The following is a 17029-nucleotide window of genomic DNA, read 5'->3' as shown; positions in this document are numbered from 1 at the left end:
ACTCAAACTCAAAGTGTACTCAGAACTCAAAATGGACTCAAACTCAAAATGTACTCAGAACTCAAAATGGACTCAAACTCAAGTTGTACTCAGAATTCAAAATGGACTCAAACTCAAAATGTACTCAGAACTCAAAATGGACTCAAACTCAAAATGTACTCAGAACTCAAAATGGACTCAAACTCAAAATGTACTCAGAACTCAAAATGGACTCAAACTCAATCGGACTCAAACTCAGTCGTGATCACTCGGCTCAAACTCACTCAAGCTCAAACTCACCATGCCACACTAGCCTCGCGCTCACTCAAACTCAAACTCACGCGTGAGTTTGAGTCCAAATGAGTCTGAGTGAGTGGACTCATGAGTGAGTTTGCCGACCTCTGCCCCTCATACGCCCGGGAAAAGCCAAGGCCGCCGCTTCGCGATAAAATCAGTGCTGCCCTCGCTCGGCAAACTTGAGCTTCGCCTCTCTATCGTCTTTCGATGACATTGGCCGGGAAGGGAGCAGTTAGGCGGCCAATTTTTCTGTTCCTTGCTTTCTCGCGGCGGGCTTGTGTGGCCCTGTGGCTGGTGGTGGGGCCTTTAGTACAGGACGCCGCTGTCTTGTGACGCCTGCTTGACACGCTGAATCAGAGCACGTTGTTTCAGCTCGTCCTCGCTGTTCAGCTCCTACTCCTACTCCCACCGCGCGGCACGGTAATTTGGTGCATTCCCACTTGACGTGGCATAGTGTCGGCGTAGTTCCGCACCGTGGACATACGTTTTACACCAGCTCGGTAAATTTACGTAGGAAGCAAAAATTGATATATATATATATATATATATATATATATATATATATATATATACTTTAGTTTGGATTTGTCTTCATACTGTGGCCTCTTCTGTGCCGAGTCTATGTGTGCGGTTCTGGATATCTTTTCTTAGTTCCTCTGTAGTATCCCGCATGTCTCTATAAGTGAACGATACTGAGCTGGAGGTGGAGAAAGTGGCTTAAATTGAGGGCTTAGAAGTTACTCTGGCACCAGCTAAGTGTCAATAGTGTAACGCTCTAGAGCGCTCTCATAGATAGACGTTAAATATTACACGCCAACAACAGACCAGAAGTTTTTGACGAATAGCTTTGTTTCACACTCATTTTTACATACAGTGGTGCGCATATTTATCAGCTTTTAAACATGGCTGCGCGTGATAAAACATTGTCTCTCTAGGGCGATGCTCTTTTAACGCATCACTGTCGCAGCATAGGCCGGGTTCATTACTGTTATCGCAATTGTCCTAAAAACTTAAATAATGACGTCATTCCATGTCTCAGCCAACCGAACTGCGTGACACGCCGTTTTTTTACGTCCATAGATCACGATATGGTTTTTGCGCCGGTAGTCTGAACATAGCCTAATACAAACAATTACTGTACAAATTAAACAAGGCGCATCCGTGATTGCACTTTAGCTTATATCACGCAACAAATGTGTTCTGTGTGCTAAGAAATGAAATTTGTACGCTGTAAACCGAAACAAAAGAAGAGAGTTGTAGGAGTAGTAACAGTAGTAGTGGTAGTAGCAGCAACATGTGTGGTTTAGTACCGCAAGGGCGTCTGAGGCCAAAGTGCGGCAGGTCTAGAGAGAGAGAGAGAGAGAGAGAGAGAGAGAGAGAGAGAGAGAGAGAGAGAGAGAGGGGGGAATAGAAATAGACAACCCGGTGTTGAGCGGGCAGGGGAATAAGAATATACTTACCTGTGAAGTGAAATATCAGACTCTTTAGAGACTGCTTTGGTTCGTGGTGACTAGACTTTATTACGCCGAAAGTGCAAAAACAAAAAGAAGCATAGGAAGAAACATGATTGAGCTGTTCACGCGATTAGACTGGTGCGAATTTCAGACGAGCCGCCAACCCTTTGCAGGGCGTGTCACGCTTTCGGGGAACGTGTGGTGGAACGCTTAATTGTCCCTGAAGGAAAACGCCTGTTAACCTCCGAAGAGGGCGTCATCTTGCCCAGCCTGATGGGCCAGCGCTGATGTTGCGACTGAATCACGTACCCTTTCAAGCAGAGGAAAGAAATAAACACCAAAACAAGACAGTTTGCGGGAACAAACCTTAGTCAACGAAGCAGCAGCCGTACTGCTTGATTGATCCATTCAGTGGTTTAATGGTAAATTCGTATAGGGAAGAGACCTAAGTACGCGCAACAGCGTAACTCGAAAGGAAGATATTATGGTAGTCGTAAGACAAACGATTACCGGACAGGGCGCCATTCAATAGTCCAAAACTTCTCTTTTGGCAGTACGTTTCGGGAAATTTTGCGCGGAATTTGGCCTAGAGAAATGTTCTGGTGCTCCATCAGGCAACTAACTCATTAATTAACGTACTTTATTTTTCCTAAAGGTGCAATCGGTCGCCTTTACTCTGTGGTGGTGGCAGAGCCGGCGTGTTATTATCGTGGAGATTCTATCTGTATCGCCAGGTTGCGGTGTTAAAATCTTGGTGCAGCAGAGAGCTATAGCAAACTAAATGCTGTGCAACATCTGTGAGTACCCGCTTGTTCCGACGATTATTTTGAGTGCGCTCACAAAGCACCTACGTGGCTTGCAAGCCCGCGGGATCAAAGAAATTGAAACCGAAACTAGCATCAACATCACTGAGCAACATTTTTGTCCGCTTGTTATAACTTCATATAACCACCAAGCTCTTCTAAGCGATCAGTATTATTGAATAAAATAATCACTTATGGTTTTGCTGTTCCTGTAACCTGTTTTTACTTAATAACGACTAGACAACTTTTGAATGTGTTGGCAAAAATTGCTCTGAAAATTGTATCCTGTGTGCGCACAAGTTTAGTACTTTATAGCGCCTGCTTTAACCCCTGCATTAGCCTGCCTCATGAGAACCTAAGACTACGGTGCCTCGGTATTAGGGAAGAGCCCACTTGCATGCGCGCTCCTGTCTTTTACATGGACCGCGTGCACGAATAAACGCGCTTGCAGCAGGTTCCCATAGCGGGGCCGCTCCCGTAATTCAGCGCCGTCTACCGAACACTTTTGAATTCTTAGCTCCGCATTGATTTTTCCCGGTCGTCGCCGCTCGGTGGTGGCGGCCAGAACTATAGAGTAGCGCCGAGATCCGCTAGGTGGACACACCCGCCTCAACGCTGATCTTCAAAGCGTGGACAAGGGCAGTGTAGTGCCGGAGCGCAACAGTTTAAATCCTCCCTGTTCTGGTTGGCAGTGTTACCAACTGCAGGGTCCGCCCAGTGCCACTACGGCAAATAGTAGCGTCACGACTAGGCGTGTGATACGGGCAGGGTGGCATTACGGCTGAACGTGGTGCTACGACGAAGCGCGCACTTCAGCGGAAGGACGCATCACGACTGAAGAGTGCGACATGGCAAAGAATTTCATTACGGCGGAAGGACTCGGCATCACTATAATAAAGCATAAAGAAAGTCAGCGAGCCTAACTATATCCAGAGCTCACCACTACCGCTGCCCTAATCAAAGCCTAGATGTAGATATTCCGGGTAGATAGGCCCAGTTGTTTTATTCATTGCTGCATACAATTTTAATCACCTGAAGACGAAAATTCAGCTTACTTGGAATTCTCTAACCGCGCCAACATGGGTCACAAATTCGAAATTTGAGATATAATTATTGTATAGACATTACTACATGCACACGAAAATTTCAAGAACGCGGTGGTGTTTGCCACTCTTCTACTTTCGCACCCGGCAAACATGGCAATTGTTATGCCGTGGGAACACAACTAAGTTAATGAGGATTCATAGTTAGCACAAGCAAGCACTTGGGGCTGTTTGTCACAGGCACAATGCGAAAATAATCTGGTGAATGGCGACGAAGTCTTCATTAGGTGAACAGCTTTCCGGTCTCCTGTAAATACCGACCAACCAGACACTAGACTACGTTGTTTTAACAGCGGACTTGTTGTAGGTCGAGCCTTGTTGTCCGTCTGCTGTTGGTCGTAATCACACACACTTTAATAATCACACACACACACAAGCTGCGCGTTCACTTTTATTTAGTTTTTCGACTTTGAAAACAGCTGATCACTCGGCGAAGTATATACTAGTCACAAGTTATAAAAGGTGTCGTTGGAAGAGTGTGGTATCTGATAAGGCCCTCTGATTTCACTTTTTTGTTAGATTCTGCAGGCTGCCTATGTCATATGAAGATGTTTCGAGGAAGCGTTTAGTCGCGGACGCGGATATATAGGCGGAGGATATATGTAGCAGATGATGAATGTTTGCGAGTGCTCACCTCGCGACAAGACGACCCAGCAGCAAATTGTTTGTCGTGTGCTGATTCCCGCATATAATTTTGCGTTATCCATCGTACTTATTTCGCAGAATGTCCGTGAAATTTATGCCACATTGGCTTGTTCAGAGTAGTGATCAATATCTGAGATACGAAGCGTAACTGGCGAGCTGTGCTCCGCTAGATTATGTAAGCACACGAAACCGATTTACGTAGCACGAGTATGTGAACGAATGCTGCTTACGGAGGTACTGTTAGTAGATTTCAGGGCCGTGGAATTCATTTCAGGGCCGTGGAATCCATTCATTAGCGGGTTTCGCGAGGCCCGCCTGCGACACCCGCCTGGTGCGTATGCGGACCGAATGTAGCACCCTAACATCGCGTCAGAAGCATTTACACTCTCGCAAATACACAACATTTTCGAAAAAAGGTGACTGCTCCACATAACTATGCATTTCCAACGCATTAAAACGGAAAATATCAGTCGCGAATGTGCCGCTAAAGCAACGGCGACAGTGATGAGCGGGCCCGAAACGCCCGTGACTGCTTTGGAAACGGGCCGCTAGGGGGATTTCAGTGGCACCCCTACAGGCAGCGCTCGAGGCGTATAGCGTCACGCGACCTTTCGCACCGCTGTGCGTTCCGCCCGCGGCACGTGTGGCGGCCATGTACGCGGCTTGGGCATGCGATCGGAGTTACAAAAATTAAACGAAGCTCCCACCAACGCTAAAGTAAATGGCAATGGGTAAAATAAAAACACAGTATATCCTATATGGGAGGCATCAACGCTAAACTATGCAAAAATAATTTTGTAGAAAAGGCAGTTGGGAACTATGATCTGCGTTGTAGAAATAACAGAGGGGACTTATTAGTCGAGTTCGCAGAACGGAATAATCTACGCATCATGAATACCTTTTTCTGCAAACGGGAGAGCCAGAAGGGGACATGGAGAAGCCCGAATGGGGTGCATGAAAATTAAATAGACTTCATATTATGCGACAACCCTGCCGTCGCGCAGGATGTGGAAGTTCACGGAAGGGTGAGGCGTAGTGACCACCGTATGGTAAGATCTCGAATTAGGCTAGATTTTAGGAGGGACCGTAACAAGCTAGTACGAAAGAAGCCTATCAATGAGCTAACAGTAAGACGTCAGGTCGAAGTATTCAGGTTCGCGCTGCGGAACCCATATTCAGCTCTAACCGAGGAAGCGAGTTTACGACCCAAAGAGCCAGCGACAATCTTACGCGCATTATCACGTAGTGTGCAGTAGAAGTCGGAGGTACCATCGCTAGACAGGATACTGGTAAACTTTTCCAGAAAACGAAAGATCTAATTAGGAAATGGCAAAGCATGACAATCTCCACCCCAGCTTACAGAATACAACTAGCGGGGCTTTCGAAGTTAATCAACAGGCACATGACAGGTGACATACGGAAGTATAGTATGGAGAGGATCGAGCATGCTGTAAAAAACGGAGGCAGCCTGAAAGCAGGGAAGAGGCGTCTAGGCATGGGGAAAAATCAAATGTATGCGCTTAAAGACAAGCAAGGCAATGTCATCAGAAACAGGGATAAAATAGTTATTGTATCCTGGGAGTTCTATAAAGATCGGTACAGTAGCTGCGACATCCAGGGTAATACCGAACGAGGCGGTAGTTCAGAGGAGATAGACATCTCAGCAGCAGCGACAGAAGAAGTAAAGAAGTCTTTGAAAGAAATGCAAGGGGGCAAAGCACCTGGTGAAGATCAGATAACAACAGAGCTCATGAAGGATGGCGAGTAAATTGTACTATTAAAACTGGCAAACCTGTATACGCAATGCCTAATGACCGCGAGTGTACCAGAATCTTAGAATAACGAACATCATCCTAATCCATTAGGAAATGTGACATGAAGGATTTGATAAATTACAGGCCGATCAGCTTACTGTCAGTTGTCTACAAGGTAGTTACTTAAGTAATCGTTAACAGAATTTCTGCCACCTTAGATTTCAGTGAACCCAATGAACAAGCAGGTTTTTGCAAGGGGTATTCAACAATGGGCCATATTCACACGATCAATCAGGTGATAGAGAAATGCGCGGAGTATACTCAACCCCTCTATATAGCCTTCATAGATTATGAGAAAGCATTTTAATCGGTCGAAGCGTCGAGCAGTCATTCACGCATTGCTAAATGAGGCGTAGACGACCATTACGCAAGAACACTAGAGGATATCTCCAAGGGGTCGACAGCTACCATCATCCTCCACAAGGAGAGCAGTAAAATACCTATAAGGAAGGGTGTCATACAAGGAGAAACAATCTCTCCTATGTTATTCACACCATGTTTACAAGAGCTAGGTATTCAGAACATTGGATTGGGAACACGGTGGGCGTAAGGGTTAATGGAGAATACCTCAGTAACCTCAGATTTGCTCATGACGTTGCCTTGCTAAGTAATTTTGGAGACAAATGGCAAAGCATGCTTACCGCTCTGGACAAGCACAGTATAACCGCGGGCCTGAAAATAATAAGCACAAAGATAAAGGAATGCTCAATAACCGCGGGAGAGCACAGCGGTTTGAGATAGGTGGCGAGGCAGTGAAAGTGGTAAGCGAATATATCTACTTAGGCAAAGTAGTGATCCCGGATCCCAACCATGAGGCCGAGATAATTAGAAGGATGAGAATGGGGTGCAATGCATTCGGCAGGCATTCTCAGATAATTGATGACACCCTACCATTGTCCGGGAAGAAGAAAGTGTATGACAGCTGCATCTTACCGGTACTCACCTACGGCGCAGAAGCTTGGAGGCTCACTTAAAGGGTTCAACTAACTTAAATTGAGGAAGACTCAGCTAGCAATGGGACGGAAGATGATAGGTATAACGTTAAGGGACAAGAAGAGAGAGGGGTGTTGCAGAGAACAAACGCGTGTTAAGGACATATTATTGGAAATTAATAAGAAATGGGTGTGGTCAGGGCGTGTAATTTGAAGGCACGATAACCGTTGGTCGTTAAGGGTAACAGAGTCGATCCCTAGAGAAGGAAAGCTTGCCAGGGGGCGGCAGAAAGTTAGATGAGTAGATGAGATCAAGAAGTTTGCAGGGACAAATTGGTCGGAGTTAGCACATGACCGAAAAAATTGGAGATTAATGGGAGAGGCCTTTGCCCCGCAGTGGGAGTAAATAGGCTGCTGCTGCTGATGATGATGACACCAACGCATGGCCTCTCACTTCACCTTCGTTTCTGCCGCCGATCTCGTCGCGTCGGACGGTGGCGGCAGAGACGGATCGTCATACACCGGGTTTGAGCTTCCAGTAATTTTATAGAAACAGTTTTCAGTCCTTTGCATCACCAAAACAACTCAACCAACCACCGTTCATGAATCATGCACTGATTTAACCTTAGCAAAGAATATCTCTTTGAAGTAATGAAGGGTGTGGTTAAGTGCATTTCAGTTGTCTCTGGTTTCAGTATTTATAGAGCCACCTGAGTGAATTTAAGTGACGTTGCTTCGGTAATCGTTGTGGGTGTCGTTTACAGCTTTGCTTTCCAATCACATTCACAGGGTGGATTGGCGTGCATTTTTTTTAAGTTCCCTTAGCGTTCCTGTAAATAGCTCCCCTAGGGGAGCAGAGTTGCGCGTCCATCCTCCATCTTGAGTTCCAGGTCGTGCGGGAAAGAAGAGCTGCCGCCGGGCCGCCGCGCCAGCGGCAGCGGCGAGGAGTGGTGGCCAGGAGCGGCGTGAACAAAACGTGGCGCACGATAGTCGGTTGCTTATCAGCTGAGCGGCCGCTGCTGCCGCTGCTTCCGCCGCTTCCACAACCGCCGATGCTCAGTTGGACAGAAAAGACTGAAAACGGGTTCTTGTGCGCAGCACTGAAAGCGGGCTTTCCTGTCGAAGTGGAACCTGCGGCATGTGGCAATCAGACGCACAACTCTTGCGCTACGCGATATACAGGAACTCCGTGATGATGATGATGATGATTAGTGGCTTTCCATTTGAATCGGGGCGTCGGTTGACACCAACCGACTTTCCAGTTTTATTATGCCTACTCGCCCTACTCCCAGCTAACCTAATAGATATGCATCCTCCCTCCCATCTCCCTCTCTTCCCTGTTTAAAAACTCATCGCCCCACCCCCGTTTTTTTTCTCTACTCGCTGTTCTAAATTCTCATCCGTATGATTACTCTGCCTGCGTGTTCATCCCTTCCCTACTTTTCCTCCACCACCACTCCAGTCGCCTCTTCGTCACCTCTATGGCCTTGAAGTTGAGGTTCCCCCTCGCCCCAAAACCCACAGCCTCCACCAGCGTCGTTTCCCCCTCACCCCTCGGTGGTCGTATCTCCGTGCAGTTCCTGACAATATGGTCTATAGTTTCCCGATCACTGCCGCGGCACGCACATGTTTCATCCTGCTGCCTGTAGCTACCCGTGTATTCCCGGGTTCTCAGGCACCCTGCCCGTGCCTCGAAGAGCAAAGTACTGCCTCTCGTATTGTCATAGAATCCCTCCTTCTTAATTTCCCGTTTCTCTGCCCTATAAGTCTCTAGGGTTTTTTTCGCTTCCATGCTCTGTGCCCACTTCGTCGTCTCTGCTGCTTTTACCTGCTCTTTAACTGTTGTGTAAACACCACTATCCCCTACCGCATTTCCGTACCGCTTGGTCAGCTGTCTGGTCCTCCGTCTCCACCGCGTGTACGATGATGATGATGATGATGATTATGGGGCTTCTTTCTTTGGAACGGGCGGACATGGAATGCCCTAGCCTAATGCATACATCAAGCGTACCAGCACTCAAAATAGCACACAAAATAGAACACAGAACACAACATAAACAAGGTAAGGAGAATAAAGGAACAACATAGATAAAATGTCCATGCGCATAATGATACATATATATATATATATATATATATATATATACATACCTACACACATGCATGTGTTACATACCCCTATACAAACGCACACTTCTCAATAACTATTAAATCCAAAACCACAAAAGTCGAAGGGCGCACGAGCAGCCAGTACGCTGTAGCCACCCATCACTCAACACGACTGCACGACAGTCAACGGCACAACACGCACACTCTCGAAGGTAGTCTCGCCGGCGGGTCTCCTTGAACCAGCGCAGTCAACGGCACACCACTCACAATCCCGACGCCATGTCAGTCTCGCCGGCGGGTCTCCTTAAACCACCGCTGGAGCCTTTCCTTTGTCACCTGCAGCGCAGCGTTGCGACCGGCGGCGGCACCTGCAGCGACGAACCCCAGCGCCTCTGGCAGACTCACGCCATCTGGGTGCTTCGGCTGCAGCGAGTCACATAGGAGCACGATGTGTTCAATTGACTCCTCTGCTTCACCACACACTGCACCTCGCGGCTTGAACGCCAGGGGATGACTCGTAGCGGCGCCGATACGATAATGTCCGCAGCGCGCCCGCTCGGGCCTCGAAGAGCAACCCGCCGTCCGTGCTGTCGTGGAACATAGCCTCCCTGCATATCGCCGTCTTGTTGTCGCGGTACAACTGCAGGGTGCTTTTTTCACCCATAGCCAGTCTCCATTCGGCGGTCTCTGACTCCCGTACCCGCTTCTGAACTGCCCTGGCATGTTGCTGTTCAGCGGGTTCCTGGGTAGGACGCTCGAAGAAGCCGAATTTCCGCCGAAGCACGTGGAGGCGGGCGCCCCATTGCGTGCGGATTCCAGTGAAGTGGTGGTACCGGTACACACGGCGAGCCCAGCGTGTGTCCTCCATGCGCCGAAGTCGTTCCTCGTAGGCGATCTTGCTTCGGGCTTCCCGGGCCTCGAACGACGACCAGCCCATATCGCCTTGAATGGCCTCTTTAGCCACGCAGCCACGGCAACCCAGCGCCACGCGTCCCACTTCGCTTTGGCAACGTTCCAGCCATGCGCGAGTTGTGTGAGGCAAGCAGACCACTGCGTTGGCAAACGCAAGGCACGGCACATGGACGGCTTTCCACAGCTCGCGCACCATCATGAACCGGCTGCATCCCCATAAACAGCGCTTGCGCAGGATGCGACACGCTCGCTGCGCCGACTGCTGCACGTGGGCTGCATGTGCCGAGTACCGATCCTGTCCCGCGCTGAAGGCAACGCCAAGGTACCGGTACGACTCTTCTTGAGGCACTAGGTCTCCACTGGGGAGCGTGACATGGACGCCACCGTCGGGGAGAAGCGGAGGACGGCCGACTTCTTCGCATTGAAGCATAGGCCTAGCTCACCGAGCTGCGACGCCGCCTCAGTGACCAGCCCCTGCAAAGTAGCGGCGTCATCAGGCAGGAGAACCAGGTCGTCCGCAAACACTAATCCCGGCAGTGTCCACGTCTCCGGCAATCCTTCCGCAGTGAACCGCAGTGTGAAGCCCAGTTTCGAAGCCAGAATGGCGTGCTCTATCTTGGCTGCGTATAGCATAAACAAGATGGGAGATAGAGGGCACCCTTGCTTCAGGCCCCTGCGGACAGGAACTGGGTCCGTCACCCTCCCTCCAAAGGAAGCCACCACGGTGTTGCCTTCGTACAGGCGGTGCAGCAGCTCAACCCACACAGGCGCCATGCCGATGTCCGCCAAGTGCCGCAGCAGGCCATCGTGTGGTACATTGTCGTATGCTTTGGAGACGTCCAAAAAACATGCCACTAGGCCACGATCCTGCTTCCGAGCAATGTCCACACACTGAGTCAGCACGTATATGTTATCCTCGAGGCGCCTACGGGGGCGAAAACCATTCTGGAGCTCCGTAAGGTGCCCGCTTGCTTCGGCCCATGCCGACACCCAGCCTTTCACTACCTTAGCGAACACCCTGTACAGGACGCTGGTCACAGTGAGTGGTCTGTGGTCCTTCAGTAGGCTGGGGTTGCCGCCGTTCTTGAGCAGTAGACACACTCTTCCTCTCAGCCAGTCCTCTGGGATGTTGTCGCCGTAGATGATGCCCGTGAAGATTATGGCGAGGTGCTCCCGAGCTATTGTGCCCAGGTGTTTGATGAGTCCCGCCGGGATGCCATCGAGCCCCTGTGCCGTGTGTGCTCCGAGTCGGGAAATGACACGGTCGAGGGCCCGGCGAGTCACCTCCCACTCATGGTCCGTCTCGCAACCGTCCCCGCTGGCTTCAATGATAGGCCTCCGTCCTCTCGCGCCCTCCGCTAGTGGATCCTGGGAAGAATTGTAGATGCCTCGGATGTGCTCAGTGAGGTGCCGCTCGACGTCGGCAATGACCTCCCCTGTAGTCTCCTCCCTAAGTGTAGGTTCTGGAGCCCTGCGGTCCAGAGACCCCACATATTTCCAAAACCTACGTGCTCCTTCCCGGCCAGCCGTCATGAGGTCCTGCAGCTGTCGGTGGTCATGTTCCGCAATTTTTTGCTGTACCACTTTCTGCATATGTCGCTTCTGGAGCAGGTAATTCTCCCAGGCTTGCTGACGCTCCTCAGCGCTGCCAGCTTTTACAGCTTGACGATGAAGCCGGTTAGCATTCCGTCGCGCGTCAAGAGCTGTTTTTACTTCTCTGTCCCACCAGCTTTTCCGCGGATAGCCACGGCGTGCATTGGCGCGGACTTCATGAGTGTTCATGATGCCTCTTAGGGCAGAAACATACTCTTCGTACGTTGCACGCGCATTGTGTATGTCACTCTGTTCGAAGCGCTCGGCAATTGCAGCGAATGCTGTGACCGGAACGTATCTGCGTGCTGGCCGATGGTTCATCGTGGGTCTCCGGAACACTGATGAAGAGAAGGATATTTTGACTCTGTTGTGGTCACTGCCCATACTGTGGTCACCGCTTTCATCAATATGCACCTTGGTGATATGGGTAGCCAACTTTCCCGATACGAGTGCGTAATCGATGCAAGACCGGCTGTTACGCACGCACCATGTGAAGTCACCCTCGCAGTCAACGCGCATGTTGGCAATCTCCAGCGAGAACTCTTGCGCCAGCTTGAGCACGAGGTCCCCGTTGAAGTCTTGATACCCATCAATGGACTGGAGGTGTCCGTTGAAATCACCCATGACTACCACTTCACTGTCCGTTGACCAACGCTTTATATCCTCGGCCACGCACCGCATGACTGCCTGGTTCCCATCATGCTGGCCGCGCGTGACAGACAGATATATGATTCCCACAATCACAGAAGATCCAACGATCGTACCCGACATCCACATGTGTTCTTTGCACGAGTGTCCCAGTCGTGTCCACGACGTATCACTTCGCCAAAGCACGCCAATGCCACCACCCTTGCGTTCACCATCATCTCTATTACACCCCGACCAGTGCCAGTTTGGGTGAGTGGGGGGCTCTTCCAGTCCTCGAAGATGAGTCTCTGCGACCGCGTAGAGGGTGAACTCCTCCTTGTGTAGGGCTGTGAACAACTCCTCCCACTTGGTCGCACGCCGTGCTCCATTCAAGTTGAGAAAGCCTACGTTGGAGCTTTCTGTAGTCTTCCTGCAACGACGGCGGGTAGTATGCTTGCTGGCTATTGGACTGATCGTCCGGCAAGCATGAGGTGATGTCTTACCATATCGCCCACTGCACTGTAAATCGCTGGCATGTCCGACTGGGGGTTCCATACCGGTGGACGAATCGGTCCCCACGTTGGCACGGTGTGTACCGAGTGCGGTCCCTGCGGGGGCGCCGCTAGGACGGTCGAAGGGGACTGCCTTGGGAGCATTTGGTGATGTCCATCTGACCATGGGGGCGGAATCGGGTGTGCCATCGGGAGGTGCGGACTTACACGGGGCGATTGGGCGGGACGGTGAAATGGCGGTGGAGGAGGCATCGGAGGCGGAGCGCCGCTTATCGCGGCTCCCGCTGGTTTGTTCGCCGTGCGCATGGCCTCGATGGCTGATTGGTTCACCTCCTCCAGCCCACTGTTTCTCACTGGGACTGAAGGTTGCGCCCTCCAGAAAGCCATGGGTGCTTGCACCGCCGGTATCATCGACTCTCGCGGAGGTGGTCCCTGGAGAGGTTGCATCGGCAACATTCCAATGGTTGGTCTCCATGGTACTCCTTCCTGAGGTGCGAGTGTCGGCTGGGAAAATTGCAGTAGCGGCGTCATCTGTGCCAGCGACTGAGGCGGAACGGGCTGCGCTGCGGTGATAGATGCACTCAGTAGCCCCAAAGTCCCGTTGTTGGGGGCCTGTTGGACTGGTGGTGTCACGTACCTCGGTTCCACTGGCCTTCGCTGATGATTCTGCCACCGTTCGCCTAAAAAAGGGAGTGTTGCTTGAGCAATCTTGGCTGCAACAAAGCCGGCGCCCTCCAGGCTATAGGCCATCCTGTATAGGCTGTACTTCCCTGACGTGCAGTGACCTCTGTCGGAGGGTCCAGGAACGGCCGGCGACGCGGTTCCCAGGCCCACAGATAGAGGGCGCTGTGGTCTCGCAAAAGCTGGTTCCTCTCCTTCCCGCTAGGGGAGGCAGCCTCCCGCCGTTGACGCCTGGCTGCTGAATTCTTTGCGCCAACCGTAGAATTTCCGCGGCGACGGAGCTGCTGTTCTCGGGCGAGCGTCCGTTTACGTTCGAACCTGAATGTACCTAAATGTACAAAGATTTCACACTGGATGGGACCGGCTTTAATTCTTGCATTATTTAAAATATCTGCTGTATGAGCGAATTCAGTATTTCGCAGTATGCCCCAAAAGCGATCTACATCACTGGTAACGCCGAATTTATCGATCCCACGCTGCCGAAAACTGGAGAACCGCTTCAAAGTTTGAACTTCGGCCATTTATTTTCGGAACTGCTCAATCCATTCAAGTTGTTTTACAGATTGATTTTGATTGTAGGGTTTAACACGCCTATGCAACGTAGGCGATGAGGCGCGCCGTAGTGGAGGTCTTCGGATTCATTTGGACCACCTGGGGGCCTTTAACGTGCGCCGAAATCTCGTACAGACGGGAGCTTTTGCTTTTCGCCTCCATCAGAAAAGCGGCCGCCGCGGCCGGGAATCGAACCCGCGTCCTCGTGCTCAGCAGCACAACACCTTACCCAATGAGCCACCGAGGTGGGTTGTTCTACATATGAGGGCATCTTGTGCATGCAATGCCTTTGTTCTTGCCGGCGTAAAAATAATAAACAAATCGGAGAAAACTTTAGCCGCAATCTGGGGATGGAGAACTTGTTTTTGCAAGTGTTTGTTTTATATTTGCATTTGCCGTGCTCACTGACTGTTGCAACTAGATCATTATAGAGAGGCAACCGTTGCATAAACATGTACGCCTTTAAACTTAAACTTCACTGCATGCCAAAGACCGCAAGATTTTTTGTAGCTGCATGCTTCTTTCTTTGAGGCAAGCTGCCGGTCATTGTCAGTCGCATAGAAGGGGGATGGGGACGGGGAAGGTCAAGGCTAGCAGCTCTGCGTACCATAAAAAATTGGTCACCAGCCCGCCCGGCGAAAGTGGATGTCCAGCAAAGCTGTTGTAAACCACTATAAACGGTGATGGAGGAGGCTATGAAATGTTCCTGGTTGTCTTTCTTTCCTTTATTGCCTCTTCACATGTGAAAAGAAACATGCACACATCTGTCAGTTGATAAAAACACGTCAGTCCAGCTTAGGCTGACGCTGGTGCTTCAGTACTGTTTCAGTTTCAAAAGTTCTTCGAAAATAGGCATCCGGATACTCCGGTTCAGTATTTCGCACTTTATACATTTCTTTGAACAGATGTATTGATTCCTTAAAATAGTCCGGTATTCTTCTTACATCCACATCGCTGTATGTTACGGCCAATCTATTCCCCCATATGCTGTGTAATCCTAACAGCATGGCGGTGTCATATGGAGTACCATTCTCATTTTCCACAGAGAGGAACCTTATAAAATGTTTCTCGTCGTCTCGGTGGGCTTGTCGGTTGCGCTCGGCTATAGTACTACTAGATAAGGGTACAAAGTATCGGCACCCTTTTCTCCTGTTTTTCCATGCCGGCACCATGATCATTGGTCAGTTCTCATTACGTGACATTTGTTTACACTGCGATGGTTCACGGGCACCGCCATTTTGTTGTTTATGCGTTTTAGTTGGTCAATAGTGTTAGGCTGAGCTTGTTTTCCCTGCTCTGCGGCTGCGCGCTTCTGACGTCCTTCCAGATGCGAATCAAAGGTAGCGCGTGTAACAGCATTTCAGCAGCAGAAGTGTGTCCAAAGATGCGGCAAATGCTGCGTCCTGCCTAGCCTGACGCATGCGCTCGGCGTCTGGGGCAAGAACTTCTCTATTTAGTGACACTAGTCGTGCGTAGCCTTCAATGATAATCTGCAAACATAATATTTACCAGGAACACATGGTGGCGCAGGAGAGGGGTTCCATTGTTCACAGGCGCCTTATCATCCGTAATGCGGTTTTGATGCTTGTTTTGGGATTTCCTTATACGAATTCTGAGCTCTGCATGCCTGATTAGCCAGGCGCATGCGCTTTGCGGCTTAGGCCTTGGCGTCTTGGCAGAGATCGAAGATCGGAGATCGTTCACGGAGATCGTTTTTGCCCACGGCGATGAAACCGTTGGGGGTAGAGGTATGCAGCGTTTCTGCAAAACAACGACCACTTGCAAATGTTTTTCTGTGAGAGCTACAGAGAACAATTTTTCGCAGCTTCGATGCCCACTCTCACCTGATTATAAGATGTTTTGAAATGCCTCTGAAGAAGACAAAAAATGACGTGGTTTGGCTGCGCTACCTAGGCTTTTTCGAGCGAAAGATGCGTTTCTACATATAAAGCGTTGTCCAATTCGTACTGTCTGTGTGTATGTACGTGTGTAAAAAACGCATTAGCAGGCTTCGTGTGCGCAAGCAGGATTCAGAGTGCGGCCACAGACTGCTTGTGATCGACCCTCCAAGTGTTCACGCTCTAAGTAATAGATCACTGCGAGTATGTGCTACTGTGCTGGGTACGTGAAGCTTTGCTAGCGTATCAGCACAGAGTGTCGGGTATCCGTCCCAGCTTAAGCCTAACGTTAACTTTGAGGTCTTAAAGCCAACCGGTACCCGCAGCCTGAAGGAAGCAAGGAAGCAAACTTTATTTTCCTAAGCACCCTTAGTCCAGGGCGCCGTATTCAGGGTATGCTGAATTCTTTGCGCGAACCGTAGAATTTCCGCGGCGACGGCGCTGCTGTTCTCAGGCGAGCGTCCGTTTACGTTCGAGCTGGGGGAACCTAATTGATTGATTGTAGGGTTTAACGCGCCGACGCAACGTAGGCGATGAGGCACGCCGTAGTGGAGGGCTCCGGATTAATTTTGACCACCTGGGGATCTTTAACGTGCGCCGAAATCTCGTACACACGGGCATTTTTGCTTTTCGCCTCCATCAGAAAAGCGGCCGCCGCGGCCGGGAATCGAACCCGCGACCTCGTGCTCAGCAGCGCAACGCCTTACCCACTGAGCCACTGCGGCGGGTCTGGGGGAACCTAAATGTACCTAAATGTACAAAGATTTTACGCTGGGTGGAAATGTGTTTAATTCTTGCATTATGTAAAATATCTGCTGTATGAGCAAATTCAAAGTTTGAACTTCGTGAGGGTAAGGAACGGGGAATGAGCTTAAAAACATTTTTTACGCATGCGCCTGCGTTGCGTCGGCGCGTTAAACCCTACAATCAACATCAATCTGCAGAAAAACTTGAATGGATTGAGCAGTTACGAAAATAAATGGCCCAAGTTCAAACTTTGAAGCGGTTCTCCAGTTTCGTGAATGGAGTGTAGTGAGTACTTTTTCCTAATGGGTATCGATTGACGGCGTTAGACCTGAAAGCATGACGTGAGACCTAACGTTCTATTTTAAGGCTTA

At 50.1% G+C, this 17029-nt stretch overlaps 1 protein-coding gene across 8 annotated transcripts in view; it reads left to right on the top strand.

Annotated features, from left to right (window-relative positions):
• The window catches only part of Cac (calcium voltage-gated channel subunit cacophony), a 906370-nt gene that overhangs the window by 542363 nt on the left and 346978 nt on the right, over positions 1–17029 (top strand). The window lies entirely within an intron of this gene.

The sequence above is a fragment of the Haemaphysalis longicornis genome, unplaced genomic scaffold (genome assembly GCF_048455015.1).
Source record: "Haemaphysalis longicornis isolate Haplotype H1 unplaced genomic scaffold, Haemaphysalis longicornis Haplotype H1 scaffold_1, whole genome shotgun sequence".
NCBI classification, from domain to species: Eukaryota; Metazoa; Arthropoda; class Arachnida; order Ixodida; family Ixodidae; genus Haemaphysalis; species Haemaphysalis longicornis.
The sequence above is the reverse complement of the archived record's forward strand: the minus strand, read 5'-3'. Positions and strand labels throughout refer to the sequence as shown.